The sequence below is a fragment of the Dreissena polymorpha genome, chromosome 5 (assembly GCF_020536995.1).
Source record: "Dreissena polymorpha isolate Duluth1 chromosome 5, UMN_Dpol_1.0, whole genome shotgun sequence".
NCBI lineage: Eukaryota > Metazoa > Mollusca > Bivalvia > Myida > Dreissenidae > Dreissena > Dreissena polymorpha.
The window spans coordinates 20,369,511-20,381,284 of record NC_068359.1 but is presented as its reverse complement, the minus strand read 5'-3'; the positions used below and the strand labels follow the sequence as shown (position 1 = coordinate 20,381,284).

Genomic DNA, 11,774 nt, shown 5'->3' with positions numbered 1-11,774 from the left:
AAAAAAGTTTAAATATAAAGTAACATCCTGTGGCCGCGATCAAAAGAGCATGCACAAAATCACAAAACACTTACTAGATGGCCCATCTAAAATAGCTCTCTCGTCTGGCAAAACATCCGATGAGTTAGCACAAGATTTCAATAAGTTTTTCATAAATAAAGTTGAAGGTATCAGAAAAGATATCTCTGAACATGCCCTTTCTTAAGCAAATTCAAAACATAGTAATGATAATAACCCAACAGCAGAAACATGCAGTTTGACACAGTTCCGTCCGACAACTGAGGAAGAAGTTGGAAAAATCATTATGCAATCCCCAAATAAATCTTGCGAGCTTGACCCTTTTCCAACTTGGCTCCTGAAAGAATGCAAAACTGAACTGCTACCAATACTGACAAAAATCATCAATCTTTCGATGGAAACAGCAAGTGTGCCAATATCCTATAAAACACCACGTATAAGACCTTTATTAACAAAGCCCACTTAGATAAAGAAACACTACAAAACTATCGCCCGGTTTCGAATCTGCCATATGTTTCAAAATTATTGGAGAAAGTTGTCAGCAAAAGAATAGATGAACATTAGACAAAAAACAATTTAAATTCAGAAAATCAGTCTGCATACAGGAAGTTTCACTCAAAAGAAACAGCTTTATTAAAAGTTCAAAACGCTTTCGACACCACCGACCACATAACCCTTTTAAGCCGCCTCGAACAACAGTTCGGCTTTGCTGAACAACCACTACAGTGGGTAGCTTCCTACCTATCTGACCGCTTCCAAACGGTGAGCATTGACGGCAAGGTATCAGAACCAGTGCTACTGACCTTCAGCGTACCCCAGGGATCTGTGTTAGGCCCAAAATTTTATACTATGTATACTAACCCTGTTGGGGAAATTTGCAAAAAACATGGACCCGGGCATCACTTCTACGCCGATGACTCGCAGCTCTACCTTTCCTTTGAACTCAACGATGGAGCAGCCCAAGACGAAACACTAAATCGAGTTGAAAAGTGCTTCCACGATATCATCTCGTAGATGAATACAAATATGCTCAAACTTAACACCGACAAACCGAGGTCATAGTATTTTCAAGTCAAAACAACGCCACGTACGTAGATGGGTTAACTATTAAAGTAGGGGACTCGACAATTAGACCATCGAAACACGTACAAAATCTCGGTGCTTGGTTTGATTCAAGAATGAACACGGAACACCATATTAATGCTATAAGTAGATCATGTTTCGGTCAGATTAGGCAAATAGGTTACATCAGGCAATATCTCACCAACTGCCACAAAATCATTGGTGAATTCACTTGTCACGTCTCGGCTAGACTATTGCAATGTACTGCTGTATGAAATACAAACATCAGCTATCAAGAAACTACAAAATGTTCAAAACACTGCGGTGCGTGTTATCACAAGAACATCCCGCTATAGTCACATAACACCGATCCTAAAAGAATTACACTGGCTCCCAGTAGAAAAAAATAATCCACTTCAAAATACTTACCAATGCGTTCAAAGCATTAAATGGACAATCGCCTGTATATCTGAGAAACCTACTTGAAGTCTACGAACCAAGGCGAAACTTAAGATCAAAGAACGAAGCGACGTCATTAGTGATTCCAACGAAAATTAAATCCGTATCATACGGAGAGCGAAGTTTCATGTACGCTGCTCCCAAACTCTGGAACTCACTTCCATTAAACATTCGAGGTTCTTCAACACTGAATTCATTCAAAAAGGCACTGAAAACTCACCTCTTCCTCCAATCTTATGCAATATAAGCAGTGGTTTATTCAATTCATTATATAAAATCTCAATCATCATGAACTGGAATTTACCCTTTTAAAGGAAGCATAATTGTTTTTGTTGTTTTACGTAGTACTTATTGTTTAAGTTTTAGATTTTATTGTTTCATTAATTATCTTATAACTATACACATAGGGTAGTTTTATAGTGTCTTGTTGATCTTTCTAATCTATGGTTACTGTGCATGTTTTAACGTAGTACTTATAGTATAATAGAGTAGTTTTATAGTATAATTGAGTAGTTTTGATCGATTTCTATTGAAACAGTGTTACAAAATGTATTCGTATCTGCGATACGGCAAATGTTCATATGTAAAGCGCCTTTGAACGTGCACTCTTACATGAAAAGGGCGCTATATAAATCCGGTCTAATAATAATAATATAATAATAACATCTTAGACCCAGATAAGACGCTGCATGAAGCGCGTCTCATCAGGGTTTGCGCTGTTTGCTTAAAGGAATTTCTGTAAGAAATATTCTAAATATAGAAATAAATATACTAGACATCCCTTAGTTTGGAAATAAATTGATCCAATTGAGAAGGATGGGAGAGTCCACTAGGCATAAATGGGTAAAAACCACCTTTCGAAGGCTGTGATTGTTCTTCTGAACAAGTAAGATTTAGAAACCTGGTGCATTGGGAAAGAGAATTGTTCACTTGAAACGAAGTGATGTCTTAAGCACATACACAACTAAACAATACCATCAATTTGAGTATGCACTTGAAGAACTTGTTTCTATGAAAACCATTGTCTGCTTATTTGTTGTTTTAGATGATTCATAATTTACTCTTATACCTAAGTATTGTGACAGTGCTTAAAGGGACCGTCAACCACGAATGACAAAAAAAGAAAAGTTCTAAACATCCTAGCATTTGATGCAATACACAGTGCTGTTGTTGAAAGGAATAATACTTATTTGTTTTTAAAAAGAAAAGTTAACGAACATTGCAGGGTATGTATCATGTGATCGTTTGTGGATATTTCGTAGTTAATGAGGCTGCATTGAGAAGACCTGAAGTTACCAAGCAATCGTATTAATCAATTAATTTATAATCTCACGATATCGTTAATACATTTTGAAATATAGCTGAAATGTTAAGCGGTATTGTTTTTAATAAAATATTTCACATTTTCGTGTTTTCGTGTGTATGTGGATACGCTGGATCTCAATGAAACCCCACCTGTCCAGTATGGTGGCCACAAACCAAATCACATGCTTCCGGGAACGGTGATTGAACCCAGGTCAGAAAGAGAAAAAGCGCATGCAGTAACCACAGCAATAACCGGCCATTGATTTATTTTGGACTTGTAATCGATGTAACGACTCAAAATATGCATATCATTTTCGTTGATTTTTTAACAATCGAACGATAATTTGTGCTTTTACATTTGCATAGATCTTTTTTTTGAAAACGTTCGATGTAGCGATGTAACCATTCGCGGTTCATATACACAATTATTTATACTATGTATTGTGTTTTCCTTTTTTTTCTGAAAAAAATCTGTTTATTTAAACTCTGACAGAAATTGAATACATTGTTTGCTTAAATTTGTGCAGTATTGTAAATGCGCTGAATTACAGGAAATACTAATATTATATTTTAAAAGCATATTTAAGTAATCGTGTTTTTTGCTGATAGTATTGTTTACGTGCATGATTGAGCTTCTACTTTCAGATGATAGTGCTGTCACCATACACGTCAAATATAAATAATTATACTGTTTATCAACAGCCTAACTTAAGTATTGATGACACCTTACAATAACGTTAGAGATTTTCTTATTTGTTAACCATTGTAATGTTTGCTAGTGCGCCTTTGTCTGATGGGGAAGATGAATCGCATATCAATCATGCCCATTTCCTTATTCGTATGTGTATCTGTACAATCAAATAGAAAATGACATGCAAATTGCACGTTTCACATACAATCACACGAGGGGGTAGATATTAAATGGAAATATACACAGTTTGGAAAAAATATGTTAACAAGTTTGTTAAAGATTTTAACAAAAATGAATACATATTGTTAATAAAAAGCGTGATAACATGTTAATCCTTTAAACTTTGAGTTAGTTTAATGAAGTAATGTCTAAATGCACTCACAATAAGACTACATCATGCATGAAATCTTTCGATTTAAATATGTTTATAGTAAAAAGTCTACACATTCTATTCAATACGAGTTTTCCTTAGTTTTTCATTTTTTGCAAGGTCGATCAAAATACAATATCGCTTATTTATGCGAAATGTACTGGTTATTCAAACAATTACATTATGTTTACAGATGAAGTTTACAGCGATGTTAGTCGTGCTTATGCTGGCAAGTCTTCAGTATGCATCGTGTAAGTACATGTATGAGTTGGGATGTACAAGATATCACGGATTATAGTACGTTTTCATTTCTGTATGCATCGTGTGGTAACAATTGTCAAAATATTGTGTCCAGCAATATTAATAAGTATCCAGCTGCTTGATAGCGAAATAAGATTTGCATTGTATTAAAATGTTCAATACCATTTAAATAAAGTATTGAACTTCACTTTTAATTTATGGGATAAAGGTACATTCGACAAAAGCTTGCAGCTGTTAAATGGCTTTGTTTTGCTCAACGTGATTTTACGGGTTGAATCTAAAATGGATAAATCGGGGACAATCTTGTTAGACTAATAAACCACGTGTGTTGTGAATTGGGACTCGCTTTATCTACCACAGCCTACCAACAGGTAACGCGTATTTTAACGTTAGCCCGAATACAAGAATACTTGAATCAATTTTAGGTAAAATGGACAGCACAACTGGTTATCATGGGTATGATTATGATGATGATGATGAAGAACATGATTACGATCAGCCGAATGATTTCTCCGTTGGAATCTCGAAACCTGTCACGTCGCCTGTATACAGATTATTTGCACAGCAAATATGTGTGTGTTTAACGGTTAATTGTTTGGTTTAAAGTAGTGACATGAAAAAAAGTTTCTGAATTTCATTTAGAACCAACTCATTGGACAAACATGTACATATAAATACAAGTTAACAATCATTATGGCCGGGCTGATGAGAAACATCGAACATTTTATGTCAAATAATACGCATGCAACTACAATTCCATACATGAGATTTTTTTGTTTTGTCATACATCCACTTAAAATTAGTGAATGTATAAATGAAGAGAGTCGAACGACGGTCGGATATTTATCCGATAAACGTTATATTGTTAAATTATTGATATATGGCGTAACTGATTTGTTTTAATATCGTAATAAATATTTGTATGAACTGTATCAACATAAAACACGCATTTTCCTAGCAGTATTACTTTCGTTGGTAGCTCGGTCTTGTACACGGTCAAATGTGTGTGTGTTTTAAGTTGAATTGTTTGGTTTAAAGTAATGACATTAAAAAAAGTTTCTGAATTTCATTTAGAACCAACTCATTGGACAAACATGTACATATAAATACAAGTTAACAATAATTGTGACCGGGCTGATGAGAAACATCGAACATTGTATGTCAAATAATACGCATGCAACTACAAATCAATACATGATATTGTTTTGTTTTGTCAAACATCACCTTAAAATTAGTGAATGAACTAATTAAGAGGGCCGAACGACGGTCGGATATTTATCCGATAATCGTTATGTTGTTAAATTAATGATATATGACGTAACTGTTTTTTTTTATTTTTAATATCGTCATAAAAGTATCTATACACTGTTTCAACATAAAACACGCATTTTCCTTGAAGTATTACTTTCGTTGGTAGCTCGGTCTTGTACAACGTCAAGATGTTTGGGCATAAGATGATGAGATAGTAAAATTGGTCACTTGCATTAAAGATGGGAGTATTAATTATTTAGAAAAATTATAGAGAGGAAAAACTGTATTAACACCGCTAGTACATGTATATTATTGAAAGCACGTGAACCAAGTGTCTATATTAAACATGAAAACGAACATCTATAGCCTACCACTTAGCATAATTACGCAATTATTGAAGCTGTGATCAATGACATAGAACGGCCAATTTAATGCATGTAAGGATTTATAAAAAGACTTTTCATGATTGATATTAATTTTAAAACTTCCTGCTTAGGCCACGAACCACACAATTCATCTGAATGCGTTTGAAACTCGCACGATACCAACTAATCATTTATATTATCTAACTACAATTGTTCTAGACAAAAATGTCATCTTATCTTTCCAAATGACCTTACAACTTATAAAATGCACTTCAAACGGTATAAACCAAACGCTTAATTGTTTTAATTTTCTCTTTCGAAATACAGCTACAGCTACAGCCAAAAGTGGAGCCACGTGTGTTGACAACAGCATATTTGCGACCGTCTTCTTAGCCGCGATCTACGCCATCACAGCTGCCTTGGCCTAAGAATTGGTTTCCTGTCAGCCATTCAATGCTGTTAATACAAATTACTGTATGTGTGTAGCAATTGGACTCGTCAATAATTTCACTCTGTTTTTAACGTGTTAAAAAGTGGGTTCAACAAAATTTAACTTTCTGTATGTTTATAGAAAATTAAACGTTTAATTAAGAAATACAAAATAGCATTGGCAATAACACGTATTACCACTTAAAGCGAACGAAATTTAACGTTAACAATGTATTCAGTGTAAGCCTCTTATTTCTTGCTATTGCATAGTCGCTCTTTAACCTTCTTTCATTTCCTAAGCATGTTCACGTATATGACGAAGGATGAATTAAAGTATTCTCTTCTGAATCTGATGTTGATTTAACATATATTACGTGTAAATGTACCCTGTGCTGTTTATAATAGTCCTTTCCAGCCGCTCAGAAGAAATGTTTTAATAAACAAGGTACACTCTTCTTACGTCTTGTTTTTGTTTTAAATGCAACGTTATTAAGTAAAAATTTATTATATCTTAAAATCTGCGTATAATTTGCATGGTCATAGCGAAACCATTCTTGTTGTGATCCCTTATAACAAAACAGATGTCATGGTTGCTAAAAACAGAAAGACGGTTCAGGAAGTACATTAAAAAGTTCCTGCAATAAATAACGTAAATGGGACACACGCGATTTGGAAAAGTGAATGATTATCAAAAAGAAAATACAACGAAAATAAAATATATTAATAAGCAGTTGAATCTATGAATTTAATATTGACAAATGTCTCCTCGCGCCACGTATGTACTGATTCCCTTACGTGTATGTATTGAAGACACATACGTTTTGTTTAAATAAATGGGTTTTTTGCGAGGAAAATAATTTAAAATTAATATATGAACAGGTAATCAAGCATTTTTGATCACCAATCTGGTCTTAATGTCAAAATAGTTTATTATTTTAATAAAATGTTTAATGGTTATTATAAAAAAAACTGACCTATTTCGAGGAACATTAATTGGTAATGTCATCTAGTGTTATAGAATTAAGCGAAATTGATATTGTCGTAATTAACTATTTTTCCATATGCAGAGACAATTGTGCTTCGTATATCGATAAGAAAATTTGTTCATTCATACGATAACAAGCCGGAAGAAATGAATGTCAGCCGCGCAAAAGATGACGAAGCGAATCATTTTAAAATTTATTGTCTTACAGACGCTCTTTTAATCCTTTCTGCTTGTATATAGGCGTTTGTGTCGTGTTGGCAATATACCAATTCGCAAATTAAGAAAATGCATCGTCTCAAAAACAATATCACACCCATAACATGACAAACAATAGAAAACAACAACAAATAGGACTGTTTCAAAAAACGGTTGTGAATGTCACCTGTTGTTTGTCTATCTAAAAGGTATGTTCATGTTTCCCACATTTCTTAAGTATGTGAAAGAGTATTCCAGCGGACTACGAGACTTTATGTTAGTCCTTTACCGGCTTGCCAAACGTACGTTATGTTTGCCCGTCTGTGAGTAAATATTACTTAATAATAAACAAACAGAGTATATAAAAATCGATATGAATTACTTTTCTGGATGCACTTCTAAGCGCATGCACTCGATGATAATAGTTATAGACTTCTTTGATTTCTATAGACGTGAATTTTAAGGCTTCTTCAACTTTTACACATAATGGTGTGTATGTTTTTTAAATCGCTAATACATAGGCTTAATAAATAGAAATACCGTCAATAGCCCCCTTAAAGATAACCGTAAGCAATATTGTAAAGAGGGAAATACATATGTTTCTTCTGTGGATCGTTTGTTAAAATAAAAATATATGTCGATTGGAAATGCAATTACATTAAAATGAGTGTACTTTAAATTTCCACTTAATATGTATATGTGAATAATCAATTGTCTCCTCGTAACTTGCGCTTATTAGTTGCGTCATAAACAACATTCCTCAATACTAGTTAAATCACCACCGCTATTCTTTGAAAGTACGAAATATAGTTCTGAAAATTTGGGACAACACAATATTGAGCTTAAGGGACTTAAGAATAAAAAATCAATGTCAAAATTGTATTATTATGTATGCGATAATTGGATCGGACGCAATGAACAATATATTACTAGGATTGATATAAAGTTTATTCTAAACGTAGGCAAGATGCTAACTCATTTTTTTTAATTGTGATAATTGTGATCACAAAAGGTTTTATCAAGTACAAAACGGGAAAGACTAATGTCAAACACACATGAAAACGGTAGCCGTTGTCATTTTTATGTCCATGACAGGGGGTGATATCGACCAAAGGACAAACTGTCAAATATGCGTAAGGAATACAAAGGTAAATATGATGAAATGATGGTGTAATTCGAGACAATGACATTATTTCAATCACACTGGTCTCTTTCTGACAGGAACACACGACAGAAATAATCACAAACAATAGTATTATACATAACTGATGGTTATTCAAAACGTTTTATTACAACAAATCTAACACATACTTTATATGAGTAATCCTAGTAGTGTCACAAAATACAACGACAACAATAGAACTCTCCGAATTATTCAATCGTTTCGCGTTGCAACGCTTTATAATTTTCAAATCGTCAAAAGATGCATATAATGCATATTTTAGAGCATGGTCAATGTTCAGTATTACTGTTTCCTCACACATAGCATAGCTACAACGAAAATGTGCGAATCTGAAACAAGTTTTTTTTATTTTGTCAATTTACCAAAACGTGAAAAGGCCCCTTTAATGTGAAATCCAGTGTTATGTTGGAGACCCGGTACGAAAGGGCGAGGACTGTTACACAAAACAAGAGATTGCCGAGCAATATGGTCCCCTACTGGTGAAACTCCACCATTGTCAGTAAAAAAAATATTTGTTTATATATTTGTTGCCGTAGCAACCAGAACAAAATGAAATGACGTGCATAATCTCGATATTGCCATCTATCCATGTTTCTAGTTTCATGAAAAAATATGAAGAACTTTTAAAGTTATCGCAGGATCCAGAAAAGTGTGACGGACTGACTGACAGACAGACAGACGGAGTGCAAACCAAAAGTCCCTACCGGTTCCACCGGTAGGGGAAAATAAAATCGTACATATATGCAGAATTTTGTGTTCCTGGGTGGGGCGGAGCAGCATGTCGTTAAGTATAAATTTATAATACTTATGTCATTTTTAGTACAGCATTTTTATCCTGTCAATTAGCACATGAACTACCTGATAAAGAATTGTTTGATAAATTAAGTGATATACAGTTAGTTCACACGTGACTTGTGTATTACTTATGTCATATTCCGGAAATAACTAATGAAGGCCACAGTTGACTTTAATCGACGTTTTAATTTTTATCCATGACAAGACCAGGTTCAAATACAGAATATTTTTTTTTCTAGATTTCAGGATTATTAAAACAGATGGTTAGCTACTTGGATGGGGAAATTTTATCGGACTCGTCTCATCGCATACAATGCGTTGCACGAACAACTTTCTCCATTCAATAAACTAACCATATTTCTATATAATGTGTGCAATATAATTACAGCGTATTTCACTGAAATGTGTTTCCGAACTGTCAAGGGCGCACACGGACAACCAAGGCAAAAATAGGCTGTCCCGGACCCAATACGGCAGCTACATGGACCATCCCGGGTGCTGCCATCTTTCCGGAACGTCACGGATCGGCCCATCAGTTTTGAACTTAACAAAACTGCCGTGTTGGCCTGGCAGGGAGTGACACGGAGCTTCTCGGTGGCTATACGGTCTACACTCAGTAGTAGAGTATACCTTAAATGAAATTCCTGCAATGCATCCATCCGTGTGTGTACGCATACGTCAATACGAACCTAAATTTCGTCAAGAAAAGTATGGGACAACATTTTCAGAATTATTAAGGTACTATTTTTTTAACTTACCGATAGTTTAAGTGATCAAAGCGTTCAGACCGAGTGTCGCGCGTACTACCCGAGTCTTTAAACTAACAATGCCGAATGTATACCTTTCTGAAAATTTGTTGATTTATCTAGTTTGATAAAAAAAATGCATTATTTCCCTTTCCACAAGAAAGATTACATCCCTTTGGGGACAATTGATTAGTGCTTTAAGCGAAAATGTAATTTAAGATATATAAAAAAGCTGCCTGACTATTCTTACTTCATTTGTTGACATTTTGAATCGCTCTCTTTGACAAATATCTCCGGAAATATGTTCGTAGATGTTCGCGTGAAATGTAGTCCCTGGTAGTATTGACCGACGCACAAAAATCTACGACTGCAAGGAGAGAAACATCAACAGTATTCGGACAGACTCCTAAATATAAGCTATATATAATATCTCGACGCAATAAACACAAGCTCATCATGGTAATCATAATGAAACATTAGTTAGTAACTTATATCCAGCGGTAGGTGGAACTGTTATTGCAAAGAACCAATGCAAAACAACGCGGAACAAAACACATGTCGTAGAACCAATGCAAAACAACGCGGCACAAAACGCATTTCGTAGAATAGACACGCACGTACAAACCAAACAGACAAAACATAGTCTGGTTCCTAGCTTCTATTGTAAACAAATAGAAAGGGGCAGGTAAACCAAACAGACAAAAACAATCAAAACTGGGCTCACCGCCTTGAAACAGTCAATGCAAAGCGTTGAAATTAAGACCGATTTTTAAAAGCCCACTATTGGCCCAGATGTATTCATACATTATTCATTAAGTGTAAATAACTATTATCCAAGCTAGATTGCGATTACATCTAAACATAAATAACAGAGATTGCTTTTTAATTTGAACTTCCATATAGCTACTGGTTATATACATACCAACATACCAGAGTATCGATCACAACCTGAACTTCAGGATCATCGTCGAGCAATACAAAAGCCACAAAAAAGGTTTTAAAAAGGCCGTACTATAATGCTTGGTTGTGTGTGTCTCATTACAAACAAACTATTACAAGTTAAATTGCCTAAAATAAAAACAATTCTTACAGTCGTTTACCATGAAACATATGCAACTTTGAAACCATTGAGCACACCCAGAAAGGCAAAACGGCAAAACAAACACTTTCTAATGATTGAAAGCATCATGGAGTGACAAATATTCTGATAGCGCGTAGAGCTGATCAAGCATCAAGCCCTCTAGCAACATGGAGTCCACTTGAAATTGACCAGTCGTCAAATACGCGATCGCTCTGCCCACTTAATTGTGTTTTCATAAAACGCTTTGTCCATTACTCCGACAGTCTTTGTTTGTCGGACCATGTGGTCGCAATAAACGAAATCTGATTGAGTACTACGTGAGTTTGATTGACAGCTGGCGAGTGGTCAATTAATATATGAACAGCCTTTCTTGCCTCTTTGAACGTTGTCATCACCCCTAAGTTCGGCTATTTTGCGTTTAGATTAATAACGTCTGTATATGTACTTGCATCACATTTAACCCATGTATGCCTAGTGGACATCCCATCCTTCTAAATTGGATTAATGTATTTCCAAAATTAGGGATGTCTAGTATATGTATTTATATAATTAGAGTATTTTTTACAGAAATTCCTTTA

At 34.7% G+C, this 11,774-nt stretch overlaps 1 long non-coding RNA gene across 1 annotated transcript; it reads left to right on the top strand.

The window, feature by feature from the left end:
• The first annotated feature begins 2,582 nt into the window (after nucleotides 1-2,582).
• Nucleotides 2,583-6,393, top strand: LOC127831658 (uncharacterized). Its single transcript, XR_008026428.1, has 4 exons — nucleotides 2,583-2,765; nucleotides 4,099-4,156; nucleotides 4,592-4,738; nucleotides 6,110-6,393. It is a non-coding gene; the product is annotated as an uncharacterized LOC127831658 (long non-coding RNA).
• Nucleotides 6,394-11,774: the final 5,381 nt, after the last annotated feature.